Genomic DNA, 22,026 nt, shown 5'->3' on the forward strand with positions numbered 1-22,026 from the left:
GCCTTGCCCTCGGCGACCATGGGGTAATTACCCCGTGCCCACGACTGGGGCTGTTGCCCATGGGGACTCAGCACAAGGATGGGATAGGTAATACTCTCCCCACCCCAGCAGTTGTCTGGATGAGTGTGGCCAGCCTTGTACCCAAACTTCTGCAAGTTACTGTCAAACAGCAGCACTGGGAACCGGAGCGGAGTCCCCGTCGCCTCCCAGCCCCAATACTCGGGTATTAGAACTGCTGCTGCTGGTGGGCAATGAAATTCGGGTTTCTCTAACCTGATGGATTAAAGTGGGAAGAACGGTGGGCGTGGTTAGAAGAAAGATTGGCAGCTTTTAGACCCAACCTGCCGCAGGATTTTCTGATGGACGGACGGTCCTTCCAATCGGCTTGCCTACCGCTAAAGCTCTCCCTTTGTGGGAGCCAATGCGCTGATTAGGAAGGCCGTTCTTCCCCAAGCTCGGTTGGCCCTGCTCCTCCTTCCCCTCGCTAGCAGCTGCGCTTAGCCCGGGACTGGACCGAGTTAGAGTTGAGGCGGCGGAGGAGTAGCGCGGAGTGCGTGTGACCGGGGGGAGGGGGAGACCCGTGCCTGTGAGCGGTGGGGAGCTGGGTAAGGTGGGGACGGGGAGTGCCGCACCCTAGGGGCGGACGGGGGGCAGCTGGAGGCTCAGAGCTGCCCCTAGGGCGGGGATGGGAGGGGAGCTGCCGTGCCTCACAGCCACCCGGGCTAAGTGCCCCACTGTGGCGTCGCTGCTGCTGCCGCCTCTCGCCACGGAGAGGAGCGGGTAGGACCAGGGCAGCCCCACTGACTGTCTCGCTCTGGTGGGGGCGAACGGGGTAAATCGGAGGGGGTCTGGGACAGAACCGGGGGCGCAGGGGCATTTGGGGGGAGGGGTGTTTCAGTTTTAGCGCCTCCTATTTTAACTCGCTCCCTCCTCCTCCGGGTCCTCCGCTGTTGTTATGCCCCGCTTCTTCGCCCCCTCCCGCCCGCGGGTGTCTCCCTCCCTTGCCCGGCGCTGCGCTCCGCGGATCCTGCTGCCGCCGCCGCTGCTCCCCTCCCGTATTGTTTGGCTGGGTGTCTCTAATGGCGGACAGGAGGCGGCAGTGCTGCCGGCCGACTGCAGGGGGGCAAACCCGAGACCCGGGGCAACTGCTGAGGGAGCGTGCGGGGCGTAAGGGCGTTATTCCAGCCCAGAGGGGTGGCTGCTGAGGGCTCTGTGCCCCCCGCGGCCGGGGACTCCGCTGAGGGGCTGTTCGGGCAAGTTAGCAGGTAATAATCCCCCTTTCTCTGCTGCTGGGCTGCCTCTTACTTGCACCTTCCCAGGAAAGGCCCCGGGGCAGATCCGTGCAATCCTTTCTTCAGCGGGGAGCTGGATGTCTCTTTGGGGTAATACCCCATAACCCACTGGGAAGGCCATGTGTAGAAGTGGGGGGAGGGAAGTGGCGGGCAATGCAGGTAATACCTGCCCAGGCAAAGGGGACTCTGCCGACCCCCTCCCCCCGCCTCATGTTAACCCCCATGCCTTTCCCCTAGGCTCCAGCCCAGTTTGGTGCAGCCTTGGCAGAGACCAGAAAGGAGAGGAGCTCCATTGTGAGTGCTATTTATGTATCTATTACTGCCTCAAGTAGCCCTGCCTTTGGGGGGTCAACCCCCTTCTCCGTTGTGGTGTGGGGATCGGGGTAAGAAGAGGAGCGTCTGGGATAGGGTGGGGGAGATGCCTGGGTGCAGCAGCTGCTGCCCTGGGGCGAAGCGCCTGTAATGGCTGTGAGGCGGTGAGGCGGCTCCTCCTCGGGGTGGGCGCTGCTGCTGCAGGCATCGCTCCTGCAATACCAACTCCAGCAAGCAGACGACGGGCTCCTGCTGCTGCTGCTCATGTTACTCAGCTGGGGAGGGGGAGGGCATATTTCGGCTGCCCTCTAGAGTTTTAGATTGTACATTAAAATACACAACGTGACACATTTAGCCATCTTTAATTTTTATATCTTTCCTGTAACCTGCCTGTAGGAGTACGGGAGAAGGCAGAGATCTAAAATAATCCAGTAATTCGCAGAGCCTATTCCAGTGTTTGGCCTTTGTGTAGTTGGATCAGTTCTTGCTGCCTGCGGGTTTGCTTGGGTGATTCTGTCGGGTGCCATTGGGGTTTCACGTGTCACGGCAATGTTCCTGTGTTAAGCAGCCATCTGCCTTACTCTTTCCCCAAAACCCCTGAGGTCACCTGAGAAACCCACACCTTGTCACTGATCCGTTTAAGTGTCTCATCGGTATGGGATTTTCGAAGCAGATTGTGTTTTCTGTTAGGTGTTAGGTCACCTAAGGAGAGACCGACTATTGATCCCTATTCACATAGGTTCTGTAACTTGTCGCAGGTTTGCACCTTTTTAGTAATATTCTTTTCTGCGCTCTGTGGAATCACGAATCCCAAAATTACAAAGTAGCGCAGTGAAGGCGAAAGTAATATTAGTATCTATAGACACAATGTATTTTGAGAGCTCACGGGACTGGATGCTGTCGGTGCTGCAGGGTTTCGCCACTGGAGGCCGCTGCAACGATCTATTGATTGACTGAAACATCTCGTTAACAAACGTGCTGGAGGCGAGGCAGAACAAAACAAGAAGTCAGGACATACTTTGGGCAGTAAACTCGGTTTTGTGTAGAAGGATTCCAAATCTGAAAATATTCCTAAACATTTAATCATCTTGTTTGATATATAAATATTACATAGGATAGTCAAAGAAAGTAAAAAAGGAAGTTCTTTTCCAGCAGCATTGGGCAGTAACTTTACTTTGTACTTTTTATTATGTACAGAGATACAGAGACTAGGTGACTCCCTACATAAATCCACAGCTCTAATTCTCTGGCATTCATGTTTGTATTTATTCTGAAATTCTAAAATGAGCAGTAACACTGACCATTAGCACTCACACAGCCTCTAACTATTAAAGAGCTTGTTCTAATATCTGTTTTGGTGCAGTACCTTATTTTTAATTTTTATGTTTCTGTTTTGCCTGTGGCATAAGGCTACATTCCAGCCTCCGTTCTGATTCATTATATATTCCAGTGTAATAACTATTGTAGACTTTGTCTGTAGTACATGTTGCTGTAATAGCTAAGTTCTGAGTAACATAGCTTATGTCAGCATTGTAAAATTCTACTAGCCTTCTCACTCAGGGCAAGTAACTTTTTTTTTTTTTTTTTTGGATGTGTGAGTAAATATAATTAGGTTTATTTATCATTATAATCATCACTACCACTATCACAATGGCAAAGGGAAGGCAAGTGTATTATTGTGCCTGGACGAGTACATTTTCATGACAGTCTTGCATGGCCACCTGCTAGAAGACAAGAATAGCTTTATACAGCACTCTTTCTGTATAAAAGTATAGATAAGAACCAAACATCTTGAACCATCATGGTGTTCTAAAGGCAGATGTGTGGAGCAAATCCCTTTTTACAAAGCCTCTATTTCACCATATTAATAAACTAAGTTAATCTTAATTCTTCATTGACCCTAAATTTTTTGTTCCATTCTACTGTTGCTCTTTCTTTGGAATAAAATGTTGGGAGGGATTGTTTTGACAAGTATATAAAAACAAAGTGCATTTGAAATTCTGTATCTTCTCTGAATTGAGCTTGTGCAAAACATACGTGAATGCATTTGGAATCAAGGTTCCAGTTGATTTATTTTCCAACTCTTTTAGTAGATTTTGTTGACTTGGTCTTGGCTATTTGTTGTGCCTTGTCCAGCACTACTATTTTTACATTGCTGTGGCATCCTTCATCCCAAAAACTTTATGTATTGTACAGAGAACTACTGAAATCTAGCTTACATCTTTTATGGTGGATGGCAACCAAATAGACACACTGGATAATAGGGGGAATGGGAAATTTGATCAAGGACATTAGAGCCAGTACTGCTACTAATGAAAAATGCTACAGAATTTTCGACGCTTGTGAAGAGCAGGCCTTTTATGTTAGATTTTCTTCCAAAAGGCCTGTTTTCCTCAAATGGCAATGAATTCTGTCTAAAGTACCCTGGAATGATGAAGGGTTGTGTTACAGGCAGCCTAGTTGGATCAAACCTGCTGGGGAGAGAACTTGTCTTCTCCAGGAAGCTGGATAAAAACTTATTTAATGTAGACCTTATAACTGTGTGTGTTTAGAGTCTTCTTGGCTAGTAGAGTTCAGTTTTTTTCCCCTGTCAAAAGTAGTTCACTGCAACTTGTTTTATTATTAAAGCCAAATTTTTGCCTCAGTGATTTAGGTTATGTCTACACAAGCACTTGTAACAGCAAAACTTTTGTTGCTCAGGAGTGTGAAAAAACACCACCCTAAGCTACAATAAGTTTTGCCGGCATAAACACTCACGTGCACAGCGCTCTGTCGTTTGGAGATACTCTCCTGCTGACATAGTTACTGCCGCTCATTGAGCTGGTTTTATTATATGCGACTACATAATGCGACTACATGAGTGCTTTTACAGCAGCACAGCTATATCGCTGTGCCTCTGTACGCTTGTAAGTGTAGACATGGCCTTAGTCATGTTGCCTTCCTGGAGCCTGTGACTTACTAGCTTTCTTATGGATGGGAGACTAAGTTCTTTTTGAACTTCGTTCCTTACTGCTTGTAGGGTGCCTGCTAGTCACAAGTGTTGCTGAAAGTGGAAATTACTATGTCCTTCTGTGTTGTTGGTTTCTTGTCCTTTATGCTCTTCGTGCAGGATCAAAGCTTATTTCCTCGTCACTTGAGTCCTAATACTATTAGGAGAAATCTTTCACCTGAAAGAAGTTAAGAAATGGACTAGAAATATAAAGACACCTATGGTGTATAGTTAACTGTTATGCCCCTTTTCACTTGGTACCTTGATACATTGATTAAACTCAACTTGCATGTACTTAAATAGTGATTTTTTGCAGTCTAAGACCTCTTCCAGTTTCTGGAAGTGATCAGTTAAAAAATAAAACTTCATTAATCTGTGAAACTCAGTGCCACTAGATATCATTGAGTCCAAGAGTTTTATAGGATTATATATATATGTATGAGAACATCCACAGTTACATAATAGGATTAAATTTTTTTTAAAGAAGGGATAAAAACTTAATGCTTGAGGACTTAACTCTTGTCAGTTAGTGCTGGTCTTAAGAGACTTCTTATAGACAGTTATTTCATAATTGTCCACTACAAGGTTTCTTGCATCTTCCTCTGAAGCATTTGGTACTGGTCATGGACAGGATAATGGTTTATGTGGATTGCTGTTCTTATCTGATACGGCAATTCCTGTGGTCTTGAAACAACCAGGCTGCTTTCTGCCGGGAGTCTAATTTGGGGCTCTTGTTGACAGCCTAACTTGTATTGGTGTGTGTTCAAATTATTTTAACTGGGAAATGTTTACAAAGTTATTTCTGTTAACATTTATAATGTAGGCTGTGAAAGTCTTACTAATTCAATATATCCAAAATGAATCAAGGTCATTCAGCTCTGTACTCAAATGAGTATTTCCAGATTGATGCATAGTCTGTATAGACTTGACACTAAAACCCATTTGAAGTAGAATCTTGTGTGGGTGATAGCTCCAAAGTGTGTGTGTATTTTTTTTTTTAAATGTTTAAACTCCCTTCTGTCCCCATCCTGCACTAAGACACACTGAATGATTATTTGATGATGATCTCATGCTTTGGGTGGTGGTCTCACTTAAAATTTACATTCAAGATTTTCAGTAACTTAAATTTGAATCTTGCTGTGTTATTGCATGTCAGGTGTGCACTGTTTTAGATCTCTAGAACATACAGCATTTAAATGTATTGCTGCTTTTTAGAATGCTTAAAACATTTTTGCAGACTGATTTATTGCAAGAAACTACATACATAGAATACTATTTTTGTTAATTTAAATAAATGTAGCACTCCTTCATTTTTGTCCATGCTGGAAAAAGCTTTATTGTTGGGTTACCTGGAAGAATTTTATTTTTATTGCAATTTCACCAAAGGTGCTAATCCAGACTGGAACCCCATAGTGTGACAGGTGCAATACAGATGTCTAGAAAGACATGGTCCTGCCACAAAGAACTTCTCTTTCATTTGTCACTTCCCATGCTAATGAGAATGTGGAAAAACAAATGTTACTCCCTTTTTTTTCCTTCCCCAGTCTTGGCTATTATGTGAATTAGCTATGTGCACATTTTAACAACACTAGATCACTTAAAAGTATTGTCCTTCCTCTCTGACTTAGTTGTCATGGGTTGGACCAGAAGGAGGTCATTGGAAGAGGGTAGTAGCCTTACATCAGTTTTAGGGTGGGCATTCTGTCTGCATGAGGCATCATAGTGGAAAGCATGAAGATGGCTGTCGGAAGAGGTCAAACTGGCATTTGAGGTTGGCATAATTATGGCAGAGCAGGAAAGTTGATAGTTATAATTACAGTTGCAGCAGCATACTGAGGCATAAATTGAACCACCTGTCATCTCTCTCCTATCCCTCCTTCTCCTTCCAATACAAAAAGGTGCAAGCTGGAGTTGCACACTGGGAAGGATTTCTTTGATTTGTATCATTTGGGTGTACGTTGACACCATGGTAATGAATGCTATATACGTGCCTATTAAAAAAATTACTATGCTAACTTCACATATCTCTTACCTCAGTTCAGGATCAATTTTCACAGAGTTTAAGGTCAGAAAGGACCAACAGATCATCTTGTCTGACCTGTATATCACAGGCCAACAGCACCACCCAGCAACTGCTTATTAAATCCAACAACCAAAATTAGATCAAAGTGTTACAGCTCACAAAGACTAGACTTATGTGTCACAGTCAGAGAATATGGGGGCCTAAGGTACTCCAGTGCCTTAGGCCCCTGCAACAGCAGGGAAATTGTTAGATATACCCAGATAATCCTGGCAAGTGATCACGATCCACATACTTCAGAGGAAGGCGGAACCCCCTCCTGTTCACTGCCAGTCTGACCTGGGGGAATATTTCTTCCCAACCTTACATGTGGCAATCAGCATGTGAGCAAGAGCCAAGTACTTGAGAGAGAATGCTCCGTGCCACTTCCAAGCCCTGGCACACCCTGCCCAATGTCCCATCTCCAACTATGGTCATCCCTGATGCTTCAGAGGAAGGAGACAAAAAAGCCACCCCAGAATACATTGGGGGGTGAGTGTGTGTGTGTTTTCCAGGCTGTTCCTTCCTGACCTGCAGCTGGCCTGCTGAAATCCTGAAGCATGAGTTTTTAGGAATTTAAGACATAAACCTGAAGTGAGCCCCAGAACTGCTGAGTCATGCCTTTTATCACAAGCAACCCCATCATAAAATCACTCATATAAATATGTCCAGCGCTCTTAAAAGTAAATTGTTTCCTCCCCACAACTCCTATTCCAGAATCTCACCCCTCTGATGACCAGAAACTTTCTTCTAATTTCCAGCCTGAATTTGTTCATGGCCCGTTATATCCATTTGTTCTTGTGTCAGTACTGTCCTGTAGCTTAAATAGGTCTTCACCCTCCCTGGTATTTATCCCCTGATTTATTTATAGAGAGTAATCATATCGCCTGTCTGCCTTCTTTTTTGCTAAACTTAAAAAGGCCAAGCTGTTCCATTCTCTATAAAATAGGCTCTCCATTCCCCTGATGATTCTAGTAGTTTTCTGCACCTGTTCCAGTTTGAATTCATCTTTCTTGAACATGGGTGACCATAATTGTATACAGTATTTCAAGTGAGGTCTTATGATGCGTTGTACAATTGCATTAATATTACTCTGTCTCTACTGGAAATGCATCATCTGATGCATCCTAGGATCATGTTTGCCTCTTTTGCAGCTGCCTCACAGTGGTGGCTCATAATCATCCTCTCGTCAACCTACGGATCCTGGTTTCTCTTGTCCTCTGTCACTTCCAGATGATAAGCTCCCAGCTTGTAGCAGAAATTCTTCTTCTTACATTCTAAGAGCATGACCTTGGACTTTGTGCTATTGAATTTCATTCCATTTCTGTCACTTCAGTCTTCAAAGTCATTCAGATCTTCCTGTATAGCATTCTGATCCTCCTTTATATTGACGATGCCTCCCTACTTTGTGTCATCAGCAAATTTCATTAGCACGTTCCTACTTCTTGTGCCAAGGTCATTTATAAAAATATTGAATAAGATTAGTTCCAAGACCGATGCTTAAGGAACTCCACTAGTAACCTCCATCCAGTCTAGTAATTCATCTTTCAGCACAACCCTTTGCCTTCTCCCCTTGAGTCAGTTCCTTATCTACCTTACAGTTTTTGTACGGATCCCCATCTCCCCTAATTTAGCTAATAATTTCACTGTGGTAGCATGTGAAATGCTTTACTGAAGTCCAAGTATATTAAATCTAACGTGCTTCTCTTATCTATAAAAATCATTTATTTTCTTAAAGAAGGAAATCTGATTAGTTTGGCATGATCTGCCTTTGGTAAACTCATGTTCATTAAATCCATTTACCTCCATGAATTTAATTATTCTTTCCTTCACAGTTTTAAAGCCTCACATACTATGGAGGTCAGACTAACTGGTCTGAAACTGCCCGAATCACTTTTTTTTCCCCTTTTTTGAACATAGGTATGGTGTTTGCTATTCTCCAGCATATGGTATTTCCCCTGAATAGGTATTTATTAAAAATCCTTAATACAGGAGTAGCAATCTTATGTGCCTTTTCTTTCAGCATTCTGGGATGGAAATTATCTGGTCCTCCCAATTTGAGCGCATCAAGCTTCTAAAGCTTTTCTTCCACCTCAGATGTGATAATTTCCATATCTGGACATTCATTTCTATTAGCTGTAGTGCCTTCATGCATGTGCTCCCTATTATCATCCTTAACTGAAAATCGAGGCAAAGTACTCATGTAGTTTTTGGGCCATACCTAGATTATTTTTAATCTTCTTCCCACGCACGCTGCATTGTGGCCAAACCTCATCCTTGGTTATCCTCTTTTTATTTATTTAACTAAAAACCCTCATGTTAATTTTCTTGGCAAGAGCTAATTTAGCTTGACTGTTAGCTATTCTCGTATTATTCCTACATTTTCTAACCTCCCTTTGCCAATCAACGCCTTTTTCCATTCCCTATATGATCTCTGCTTACTCCTAATAGCCTTTTTGAGCTGGTTATTCATCTAGCTGGGTCTGGAGGTGAAGCTGTTCTTTACAAGCGCTCCTCCCTTTCCCCCCTCGATTGGTATGCAAATTTATAGTTTTTGTATGGTTAATTGGAAGAAATTCCAAGCATACTCCACATTTAAGTCCTTGACCTCTTCAGTCCAGTTAACTTCTGTAATTCCCTTAATTTCTCAGTCTGGTCTTTTGAAATAAAAAAAAAAATCAGTTGATGACCTGGTTTTGATTATCCTTCCAATTTTTTTAAACTGAATCCACTTGTGATCACTCAATCCAAGGTTATCTTACACCCAGCTCTTCTATGCTGTCCTCACTGCTTACCAAAACTAAGTGTAAAATTGCATCACCTCTAGCTGGTTAAGGGACAGTTTGATGAAGAAAACTTATCTGTCACATCCAGGAATATCTGGGCCCTACCAGTATTAGTATAATTTATTCCCCAATTTATACCTGAGAAGTTAGTCTCTCATTATGCACAATTCCCACAAGTATTTCTCTCTCTAATAATATTAGAGATCACTATCCATATGCACATCTGACCCTAGGGCTCCATAGTAGACCACTAATGCTATTTAAATAGAACCTCTTTTACAATCCATCCCTCAAGACCCTACCACCTTTTTACCTTTTTGTCTCTCATAAACAGCACATGTTCTTTGATACCTGTATTCCAGTCCTGAGTGCTATTCCACCATGTTTCTGTAATCCCTATGTCTGGCTTGATCTTCTGCACCAGTAGTCCTAGTTCCTCCATTTTATTGCCCAGACTTGTTGCATTCATATACAAGCATTTCAGTTGTTTCCCTTGGACCCATCCAGTTTTCTAGTCAAGTTAGATATAGCCCTTTCAATAAGTATAACACTTACCTGACGACTACTACTGCATTCAATATTTCAATATCTTTTTCCTGGCTGTCCAAAATCTTATAAAGGATAACGGAACATCACTATATCTTCATTTAGCTGATTCTTTTCCTTCCTCCTGTTTTGAAGCCAGGCATGGAGATTTCACGAGTCTCTCCAACCTACTCTCCATATCTCCTAATTTTAAAGCTTTTTTTATCAGTCATGCCAGCCTTGATCCCAGAAGGTTAATATCCCAGGTATTCAACATAGAGTGCATCAGTTGAGAATAGTCTTCCATCAGATACCCCTCAAGGATGAAATACATCCTGCAGCTTCTGCATCTGTCCATCTTCATCGCCTCTCGTCTTTGGGTCAGTTCTAATGCTGGCTCAGTAGCCATTGTTGATTTCTCTTCCTAGATACTATACAGAAAAACAGAAATGTAAGGGGGTGGAAATTCCACAGCACCACCTCCTCATTAAAGGATTTCAGCAAGCACTGAACCAGGCCACACACCTTTAAGAAATCACTGAACCTTCATGCCGGACTCCCACAGAAACTTCAATGTTAGCGGTCAAGTGACTCCTGACTTTTGGGTGCCCAAGTTGAGAGACCTTAAAGGGGCTATAGAAAAAGAGGCAGGTACTCAGAATTTTTTGTATTGAACCCTTTTTACGGCTCACAATCACTGTGCCCTGCCAATGTGGAGCCAGTTTTTTATTAACTCTTTTGTTGAAAATATTACAAAATATTCTCGCTCTTTCCTCTGGCTCCACATGCCCCCCTCCCCACAATTGCAAGCATGGCTTTGTCTCTTCCATCTTAAAAAGAACCTTCCTTTGATCCACTTGCGCCTTCAACTACTGCCCTTTCTCCCTTCCATCTCTAAGCTCATTGACTGCACTGTTTACAGTCACTGTCTGGAGATCCCTTGATGCTCTCCATTCTGGTTTCTACCCCTTGCATGCAACTGAAACTTGCTCTCTAATGATTTCTACTAGCCAAATCTGAGAATCAGTACTCCCATCAGCAGCCATCTTCAACACAGTCGTCTGTGCACTTTTTGGTCTTCCTTGATTTCCTTGACTGTCCTTTCCTGGTTCTCCTCCTGCCTTTTTAAATCACTCCTTCAGCATGTCCTTTTGAGGATCCTCCTCATCTCCCTAGCTCCACTTCCAACTTTGGGGGGGCGGCAGCAGCGGCGTTCTTTTGGGATATGCCCTGGATCCTATTCTCTTCTTCCTATACACCTTATCTCTAGGTAATCTCATCTAAAAATACAAATTCAACTACCATCTCTATACTGATAATATGTAGATCTTTCTTTGCTCCAGACCCGTCTCCTTTTTTCCCAACTAAAATCTGTGTCTCTGACATCTATTTGTGGTTGTCTAGTTGTCAGCTCAAGCTCAGTGTGGCTAATGCAGAGCCCTTAATCTTTTTCCCCAAGCCCTCTCCAATACCTCCTTTCTTGATTATTTTGGACAACACCACTATCCTTCCTGCAGTTCAGGCCCATGAGCTCAGTAACATGTTTGACTTGGACCTCTTTCTAGGTTCTCACATCCTGGCTATATCTAAATCTTTCAGGTTTTCTGCATAATATCTCTAAGATATGGCCTTTCTTATTCATCCATCTAGCTAAAACTCTTATGCAGGCTCTCATTACCTTACATCTTGATTACTGCAACATCTTTATCTCTGGCCTTGACAAATGCAGTCTTGCCTGGCTCATAGCCATTTGGAATGCAGCTGCATGTATTGTTTTCTTAGCCCATCACTTAGATCATGTCACCCCTCTGTGTTTTTCCTTCCACTGGTTCCTCCTTCTCCACCTAATCAGACATAAATTGTTTGTCTTCATTTGCATGGCCAATCCCCACCCTGCCTGTCTTCTCATTCACTATCAAAATGTCCACTCCTGCCTCTGCCATCATGGTCTGAGGAATCTCCATTGCCCACTTATTACATTTTCAAAAAAATGTTGTCTTGCTTTCTCCTGGGAGAGGCTCCCTGCAGACATCTGTAAAGCTATCTCATTAACTTCCTTTAAAATTCTCCTGTGCCGTGATGCCTACAGAAAACTTGACAATAGTGAGGCTGCTGGGCTGAAACAGTTGCCTGTCATGCTGACCAGTACTGTCTCAGCGTTACTTTGTGGTCTCCTGTTTCGTACCCATTTCTTGTCTTAGATTGTAGGCTTCTGGGGAAGGGACTTTTTTTTTTTGGTTCTGTGTTTGTACGCAGTGGAATCCTAGTCAATGACTATGGCTTCAAGGGGCTATAATGATGATATGATAAAATCTGTAATGTATTGGTAAAGAACCACTATCAGATCTGTTTTTTGATGGTGCTGCGGAATAGGCCTAGTTTTCCGTAAACATTCTGTATAATCTTTGATCTCAGATTAAATATTTTAACTTTTAATTGAAAAGTAGTATATTAATGTGTGTCCGCTTTATGCTCAGACTAATACTCTAGTTAGTAGTGACATACACCATTTCATATCAGGTGGATTGGCTTTTATGTAGATCTCACCATAAATGTTTTTTTTTTGTTTTTTAATTTAGGTTAAAAGAATGGGCGGTTCTTTGAGTGCTTGTTCATGTCCATTCCATATTAGGGGTGTGTGTGTGTGCTTGCCACATGCATTGGTGCCGGAAATTTTTCCCTTAGCAGTATCCGTAGGGGACTGGCTCTGACGTCCTTTGGAGTGGTGCTACTGGCTCCCCCCATCCTCAGTTCCTTCTTGCTGCCAGTGACGGTGCTGGAACTTCTACTGCTTTGGCTAGCTTTTGCTTAGTTCATTGTGTCTCATGAATGTTTCTTGTAAAATAGTTTAGTCTTTACCCTTAGTGTTTAGTTCTAGTTAATTGGTCCCGGACAGGACTCAGCATAGGGGCCGGTCATGCCCCAGGCTTTAAACTATGCAATCGTTGTAAGCGGCCCATGCCCATCAGCGACCCACACGTTAGCTGTTTAAGGTGTGTCTAGGAGGACAGATAAGCGACAAGTGTCAAATCTGTAAGTTCAAACCCAGAACGAAAAAGGAGAGAGACATCCGTCTCAGGGCACTCCTGATGGAGTTGGCGCTGACCCCGGCACTGGAGCAGCGGTCCGACTCAGCCCTGAGCACTGCAGCGTCGGTACAGAGTGCCCCGCTGGTGCCATCTGTGAGCCGGCACTGATCCCCGGCCAAGAAGCCCAAAAGGTCAGCAAGGGGAAGATCTTCCACTTCCTGTAAAGGAAAGGAGAGGGCTGGAGGAGAGCCAAGACCTGCGCTGGGCAGCTCAACACCTCCGTCAGGAAGTTGGGCCCCAGCGCCTGTCGAGGGGTCGAGCCCCTCCCATACTATGCCTGCTACACCGGACAGTGACGAGGGCCTCTGTCAACTCAAAGTCCCATCGATGCCTGCAACCCTGCAGGCAGCACAGGAGATCCTGACGCTGCCGATGCCGCCCACACCAGCTTCAGGGGTACCCAAGCCCAGGGGTAAACCCACCTGAGCTGTTATGCCTCGGACTTTGGGAAGCAGGCTCAGAGAAGCCCTCTTTGGTCTCCGGACTTGGGCACCGACAGCGGGATTCAAGGCGCGGCACGCGAGTAACCTGACGCAGACCTGCAGAGGCACGCGCCCCCCCAGCATGAGTGTTGAGACTGATCCATTGTGTCTCCAATGCCTTGGCACCAGTCCTGAGACCGATCGGCGGAACAGGGTCACCAGTCACCCCCCTGCTGGTGCCCGTCGTCAAGATGCAAATCCCCTCGATCGGGGAGGTTCTACTGACGTCCAACCCTCTCCGACTCCCGGTCCCACTCTATATCCCGGTACAGGTCAAGCAGCGTGAGGCATAGATCGCTAGTCTACTGATGTAGATCCACCGAACGTTAAAGATTCCTGGGATCCCGCAGGAGGAACGCATCCCAATCGGACAAGTCGGTGTCGAGGCACAGCGGCCGGCACCGTGGGGAGGAGGGCCACCAGGCCAGCTGGTCATAGTCACTCCGCAGCATCCACTCTGCTTATGACTCTGGTGCTGACCAGAGTGCCTGTTAGCAGGACAGGTCTTGGTACCAGTGGTACCGTCGACCTCATTGGCACAGGAACCGACTCTGTGGCCTCCGGACCAATGGCTGGCAGCTTGGTACCCCTGGAATCCATGGGGGTTCACCCAGCCTTCCAGGCTGCCCGATCAGAGAATCATAAAATATCAGGGTTGGAAGGGACCTCAGGAGGTCATCTAGTCCAACCCCCTGCTCAAAGCAGGACCAATCCCCGATCAGTGGCCTCAGGCCATTGGCAGGGGCCTCAGGCCATTGGCCACAGCATCCTGCCCTCCTCCGGAGGTGGAGGCCCCCCAGGGGAAGACCCTCCAGAACCATGAGGACCTAGGGGAGCAGCCAGTTGGACCACCAGGGGATGTGGTGGATCCCTCGGCACTGGCTTTGTCCTAATCATTGCCAGACAAAGCGATTTACAGATCCACTTCAGCCAGTTCCACAAGATGACACTAAGGCTCATCAGGAGCGTTTGAAGAGGGTCACCTCTAACCTGGGACTCCAGGCAGAGGAACTTGAGGAGCCGTCTGACTCACTGTTCGACGTACTTTGCTCCAAGGCACCCGTGAGAGTGGCTTTACCCCTACTCCAAGGGTATTGAAAATAATTAAAATCCTGTGGCAAACCTCCTCCTCCCTGTCACCCATCTCAGGAAGGGCTGAGCACAAATATCTTGTGCCAGCTAAAGGCCAGGAGTATCTCTATACTCACCCAAACTCCCTCGTAGTTGAGGCTGGTAACCAGAGGGAAAGACAAGATCAACCTGGGACTGTGCCCAAGAATAAAAACTCAGAGACTTGATCCGTTCGGGCGAAAAATTTTAGTCTTCCACCCTTCAGTTGAGAGTGGCTGGCCAACGACCAAGCCCTCCTTGGCCACTATGACTACAATATGTGGCAGTCTATGGCCAAATTCGAGGTCTTGCTGCCCGAAGGGTCCAGGAAGGAATACCGGGCGATCCTCGAAGAGGGCACAGCTGCAGTGAGAGTGGCCCTCCAAGCAGCCTCGGATGCAGTGGACTCTGTGGCTTGCACGATGGCCTGGATCATCTCCATGCGAAGGGCAGCCTGGCTGCTTCCCTTGGGTCTGTCAACGGAGGCTCAGCAATCGATGCAGGACCTCCCCTTCGATGGCCGGGCCCTGTTTGCAGAGCAGATGGACAGTAAACTGCATGGCCTAAAGGACTACTGCATTACCCTGAAAACTCAGGGCTGTACGTTACTGGTCCAGCCTGTAAGCGGTTCAAACTGCAGCACTCTCAGGCGCAAGAGAGTCAATCCGGCCAGGAGCCCCCTCCCATAAAAAGGGTAGGGGCTACACATGCTGCCTGAGCCACCCACTTCTACTCTCTGCCCAGTCGGGCTCGACCCGCAATAAGCAGGGGGGCAAGCAAGTGTTTTGAGGGTGCGCCCGAGGGCAACCTAGAAGATTATATCCAGTAGCTGTCTGTCCTGCTGTTCTTCAATTGCCTTTCCTTTTTTTTTTTTTTTTTTTTTTCCCTCCACGCATGGATTGCTATAACTTCAGACAGCTGGGTCCTCAATACTGTGGTGGAATGTTTTTTATACCCTACAGTTTTTATTTTTACCCTCCCCCCCCGACCCATCTTCCCCTGTCCCTCTTAAGGGACCCTTCTCACGAGAGTCTCCTCATGCAGGAGATAAAAGGGTTGCTGCAATTGGGTGCGGTGCAAGAAGTTCCTCTCGAGTACAGGAACAAGGGGTTCTATTCATGGTACTTCTTAATCCCAAAGGCAGTCTGTGACCCATCCTGGGCCTGAGGGATCTCAACAAGTATCTAAAGAAGCTAAACTTCCACATGGCCTCCCTGGCTTCTATCATTCACTTCCTGGTTCCTGGAGACTGGTATGCCACCCTTGACTTGAAGGATGCATACTTCCACATAGCATCTGTGACGTTAAAAGATCGCTTTATCCGGATTTTGGTGGGCCCCCACCACTTCCAGTTTGCGATTGTGTCACCGTTCGGCCTGGTGACAGCACCCAGAGTGTTTGCCAAGTGCATGTCAGTGGTGGCTCCTTACCTCAGGTGTCGGGGTATCCAGATCCACCATACCTCGATGACTGGCTAGTCAAGGGAAACTCCTGGTCTCAGGTCCAAGAGGATGTTGTGGTGCTGCTCCCTGGGCCTACTGGTGAATGACAAAAAGTTTACGTGAGTTCCGGTGTAAAGGATAGAGTTTTTATCGGAGTGGTGCTCGACTTGACCTGCGTTAGAGTGTTCCTGCCTCTAGAAAGGTTCCAGACATTGACAGACCTTGTTGCGGAAGTCTCCGCATTCCCCCTGACTATGGCCAGGGTCTGTCTGCACCTGCTGGGTCATATGGCAGTGTGCACGTACGTTGTCTGCCGTGCCAGGCTATGGATGCAGCCCCTGCAGCAATGGCTGGCGACAGTCTATTCCGAGTCCAGAGATCACCTGGACAAGGTCATTACCGTTCTCACACTCTCCTCACTGTGATAGTAGAATGATTGCACAACGGTCCCAGTGGGGGTTCCATTGGACAAGTTATTATCGGACTCTGGGGTGCTCACCTTAGCGACCTACAGATCCAGGGTATGTGGCTCCCAGAGGAGATGACGTTATACATAAATGTCCAAGAACTCAGGGCGGTCCACTTGGCATGCAGAGTTTTCTTATCTTACCTGTTGGGCAAGGTGGTGAGAGTCCTGACAGACAACACAGCCTCTGTTCTACATCAACAGGCAAGGGGGAGCATGTTTGTTGACTCTCTGCCAAGAGGCACTCCGTCTCTGGGACTTCTGCATCAGGCATGAAATCCATCTGGAAGCTTTTCACCTCTCTGGCGTCAAGAACGTGCTAGTGAATCACCTCAGCAGGGACTTCTCCTGTCACCACGAGTGGTCGCTCCACAGGAGGTAGCCTGCATGATCTTCCAGAGGTGGGGAACTCCCCATGTGGACCTGTTCGCCACCAGGCTAAACAGGAAATGCCACCAGTTTTGTTTGCGATCAAGACCTGGGCAAGGACTCCCTCTCTGCTGCCTTCCTCCTGTTGTGGTCAGAGAACCTAATGTAGGTGTTGCCTCCGATTCCTCTCATCAACAGGGTCCTAGCAAAGATCAAGAGAGACAAGTCCTAGGTTCTCATGATCGCCCCGCTGTGGCCTCGCCAGCACTGGTTGAAAACACTCATGAACCTGGCAGCGGCCCCTCCCTGACTCTTGTCCAACCGACCGGACCTGCTGTCACAGGACCATGGTCAGATCTTACACCCCAACCTCGTCCCTCCACCTCTTGGTGTGGATGCTGCATGCCTGAACCCAGAGGAGTGGACTTTTTTGGATGAGGTCCAACAGGTCCCCCTGGGAAGCAGGAAGCCCTCAACCAGACTGACTTATCTGGCCAAATGGATGAGGTTTTCCCGCTGGGCATCCGAGCGTGGCATCTCGCCCTCATGCTCTTCCATACAGTCTGTTTTAGACTGCCTGCTTCATCTGAAGAACCAGGGCCTGGCACACACTTCTATTAGAAACAACAAGGAGCCTGGCGGCACCTTAATGGCTAACAGATTTATTTGGGTATAAACTTTAATGGGTAAAAAACCCACTTCTTCAGATGCGTGGAGTGAAGATTACAGATACAGGCATAAATATGTATTGGCACATGAAGAGAAGGGAGTTACCTTACAAGTGGAGAACCAATGTTGAAGGCCAATACAATCTCGCGGCCGTCTCCACTTTTCACCCACCAGTCCAGGGCCAGATGGTGTTTTCTCATGACATGAAGGTCAGATTCTTGAGAGGCCTCGAGAGACTTTTCCAGCAGGTACAGACCCCTGTCCCACAGTGGAATCTTAACTTGGTCCTCTCCAGGCTCATGGGCCCGGCCTTTGAGCCGCTAGGCTCCTGCTCCCTTTCCCACCTGTCATGGAAGGTTGCTTTCCTGGTGGCGGTGACATTGGTGAGGCGTGTCTCTGAGATTGAAGTCTTGACCTCAGAACCGCTGTACATGGTAGTCTACAAAGACAAGGTCCAGCTGAAGCTTCTGCCGGTGTTCCTGCCAAAGGTGGTGTCTACCTTCCATGTGAACCAGGACATCATCTTTCCAGTGTTCTGTCCTAAGCCTGACCAGGAGAGGCAGCTGCATGCCCTGGACATCCGAAGGGCCCTGGCTTTTTACCTAAAACGTACCAAGCCTTTCTGTAAGTCGACTCAGCTCTTCATCACCACAGCGGATAGGATGAAGGGCCTTCCTGTGTCCTCACAGAGGATTTCCAACTGGGTCATCTCTTGCATACGGATCTGTTACGATCTGGCGGGGGTCCCGCCGCTGTCGATTGTCTGAGCCCACTCAACTAGAGCTCAGGCATCCTCGGCAGCCTTCCTGGTGCACGTCCTTATCCAGGACATCTCTAGAGATGCAAAGTGGTCCTCTGTCCATACGTTCACGGTGCATTATGCCATCACTCAGCAGGCCAGAGAGGAGGCTCGGTTCGGCAGTGTTGTGTTACGATCTACATGTCCGTGAAGTCCTACCTGGTACTTCTTGGGAGTCACCTAATAGAATGCACGTGAGCAAGCATTCGAAGAAGAAAAGACAGTTACCTTTTCCATAACTGGTGTTTTTTGAGATGTGTTGCTCATGTCCATTCCATAACCTGTCCTCCTTCCCCACTGTTAGAGTTTCCGGCAAGATATAACTGAGGGTGGGGGGAGCCGGCAGTGCCCCTTACACAGCACCATGTGGGTGCCACTCCAGAGGGCGCCAGAGCCTGTCCCCTACGGATACTGCTAAGGGAAAAACATCTGGCACCGGTGCATGTGGTGAGTGCGCACACCTAACATAGAATGGACATGAGCAACACCTCTCAAAGAACACCAGTTACGGAAAAGGTAACTGTCTTTTCTTTGGTCACCAGAAATTTGTTGAATTGATAAGTTGTGTATTATCTTCTCACTCAGTTTTGGAAAACCCCAAAGGATGAGGTTTCTTCGCATAGATTCAGTCTTATGAAAATAACCAAGCAGTACATAAATGGGGTAGAGATCTATTATATCTAAGTTTGGCAGAATTCAATTTGTATTTTTTTTTTATAATTTTGATAGCTGTTTATGCAAAGTAAAGATCATTAAATCAAACTCAAGTTCTCAAGGAGCATTTTTCTTACTTTGCTTATCCAAAAACTGATTATCGATAGAAATATTTTTTGTCAGGGTGTGTATGGTGAAATGGGTATTTACTGACAAAGCTAATCCTTCCAAGCCTATGTGTGCATCTGATGTATAGGAAAATAAGTTGCAAGAAGAGGTTTTGTTTTGTTTTTAAACCTGGGAAGGATTTTTCAGGAAGGAAACCTGAACAAGTCCTGAGAGACAATGGAATAGGCTGAACTAAAGCTCTTCTTGTTTTTTCTAATGAAATCTACTATATGACACTGGAGCATCCATAATATCTGTAGCTGCCACATAAGCAACAATTTGGGCCCTCTGACACAGTGTTCAGTGTAGCATCCAGTGCATTAATAGGATCTGCCCTCGAAGTAAACTTCTTTAGAAGTTTAGTTTTGGGGTGGAGGAATAGCTCAGTGGTTTGAGCATCGGCCTGCTAAACCGAGGGTTGTGAGTTCAATCCTTGAGGGGGCCATTTAGGGATCTGGGGCAAAAATTGGGGATTGGTCCTGCTTTGAGCAGGGGGTTGGACTAGATGACCTCCTGAGGTCCCTTCCAACCTTGATATTCTATGATTCTATGTACTTAATCAATAACTTGATATCGACAGAATCTGCTGTTATTTCTGCCTTTAACCTTCCCTAAAAAAAAAAAAAAAAAAAAAAAAAAAAGGCGGCTGAGAACCACAGAAGAGAGAAAATGACTGCCTAAAAGTAAAGTCCTGTAACTAGGAACAAAGAATATAGGCCATATTTACCAAATGTGGGGGGATTACCCTGGAAATTATGAGAATGAAAATTATTTAAGGGGTCATAGTGGATAATCAACTGAATGTAAGTTCCCAGTGTGTGGCTAAGGCCAAAGAGGTAACACATTCCTTTAATGAATAAACAAATACTGAACAGAAGCAGGGGGATGATTTTACCTCTGCGGCAGCGAGGGCAGTATTGGAATATTGCGTCCAGTTTTGATGCCATTCAATTTTTGAACAATTAAAGAGACTTCAGAAAGGAACCAGATGAATGATTTGAGGACTGGAAAGCATGCTTTACAATGGAGGACTTAAGATCAATCTGTTTAGCTTATTGCAGAACATCTTAAGAAAGGTTTGAGTTCTACAAGTACCTGCCTGAGAAGATATCTGATATCAGAGCTCTAATATAGCACACAGAGGTACAGCAAAATCCATTGACTTGATTTTGTTAGAAAAACAAACTATATAAAAGACACAATTTTATTTTAATCTGTAAGGGTAATTAACAATTGGAACAATTTACTAAGGGTTGTGGTAGAGTCTCCATCACTTGAAATCTTTAATGCAAGATTTTAATGTTTTTCTAAGAGAACTTTGAGCTTGATGAAGGAATTAATGGGTGAAATGTTTATGGCCAGTGTTCTGCAGGAGATCAGTTGTCTCTCTGGTCTAAACATTTATTATACTGACTAATACACATGCCATCAAGTTTACTGTACCTCATGGAGTACTTAGAGACCAGCATTAAGAGAACTAAAAATATACATATCTGCTGTGTGTTTAAAAATTTGAAATAACACCCTCCTTTGTACTTCTGGAAGCCTACCTGTTTGTCCTTCATTTTTCAGTTTATAAATTGGGGAGTCCAGTTGCATAATCCAAGCCCTTGCCAACTGAAGAATGCAGCTGCAAAAACCTGTCTTTCTTGACACTCTGACCACATCCATCTTCTCCTCAGATTTCTTCATTAGTTTCCTGTTGGTCTTAACGTCTATGAGTCTGTCTGATGCTAAATCCAGAAGAGACCCTCATGATCATTTAGTCTGACCTGATACACATTGCGGACCAGAGACCCTCACCTACTCCACTCTTGTAATAGACCCATAAACTCTGGCTGAGTTACTGAAATCCTCAAATCATGATTTAAAGACTTCAAGTTACAGAGAATCCACCCTTTACACTAGTTTAAATCTGCAAGTGACCTATGCTTTTTACCGTAGAAGAAGGCTAAGAACCCCCTGCCCCTCAGGGTCTCTGCTAATCTGACCCCAATATGATCAGTTAGATCCTGAGCATGTGGGCAAGACCCATCAGCCAGACACCTGGGGAGGAATTCTCTGTAGTAACTCCAAGCCCTCCCAATCTAGCATCTCATCACCGGCCGTTGGAGATATTGCTGCTAGCAGTTGCAGATCGGCTACATGCCATTTTAGGTAGTCTTATCATACCATTCCCTCCATAAACTTATCAGTCTTGAAGCCAGTTAGGTTTTTCACCCCCCACTCCTCCTCTTGGAAGGCTGTTCCAGAATTTCACTCCTCTGATGATTAGGAACCTTTTTCTAATTTCAAGCCTATACTTTTTGATCGCCAGTTTATATTCATTAGTTCTTGTGTCCACGTTGGTGCTTAGCTTAACTCCTCCCACTCTGATTTATCCCTCTGATGTATGTATGGAGAGCAATCATCTCTCTCTCCAGCCTTCTTTTGGTTAGGCTAAACAAGTCAAGGTCTTTGATTCTCCTCTCGTAAAGTAGGTTTTCCATTCCTCTGATCCTCCTTTCACTCATGGTCAGTGACACCAAACAGCCTGCCTCTCAACTTCTATGCTTTTATCTTTCTGCTGGTAATCTCTTTTTCTCCCCTCACCCCTTTGTTGCCTGACTAACCTGCTTCCTTTGTGCTGTCATCTCACTGTTGGCTCCAGGCCTTCTTCCATGTGGTCCCTTATATCAAGGAGTCCCTCCCTTATCCAATTTGGTGTGCAAGCATTCTGATGTGGGGTATACCTGCCATGTAGTGCCCCCTGTTCGCCAAGGGCAGCACTACTGGCTTTTCCTGCCTGAGTTTCCTTCCCTCAGGTGGGTCTTTT

At 45.8% G+C, this 22,026-nt stretch overlaps 1 protein-coding gene across 8 annotated transcripts in view; it reads left to right on the forward strand.

Moving 5' to 3' along the window:
- The first annotated feature begins 497 nt into the window (after nucleotides 1-497).
- The window catches only part of ZMYM2 (zinc finger MYM-type containing 2), a 178,085-nt gene continuing 156,556 nt past the window's right edge, over nucleotides 498-22,026 (forward strand). For 6 of the 8 annotated variants that reach the window (XM_077809171.1, XM_077809145.1, XM_077809186.1 and 3 more), the window contains exons 1-2: nucleotides 498-605; nucleotides 1,530-1,586. The gene's annotated coding sequence lies outside the window, so the exon portion shown is untranslated. Of the gene's footprint in view, nucleotides 606-717; nucleotides 833-1,235; nucleotides 1,266-1,529; nucleotides 1,587-22,026 lie in introns of those variants that run through there. The other 2 variants (XM_077809154.1, XM_077809162.1) reach the window with 2 other exon arrangements.

This window comes from Eretmochelys imbricata, chromosome 1 (assembly GCF_965152235.1).
Source record: "Eretmochelys imbricata isolate rEreImb1 chromosome 1, rEreImb1.hap1, whole genome shotgun sequence".
Lineage (NCBI taxonomy): Eukaryota > Metazoa > Chordata > Testudines > Cheloniidae > Eretmochelys > Eretmochelys imbricata.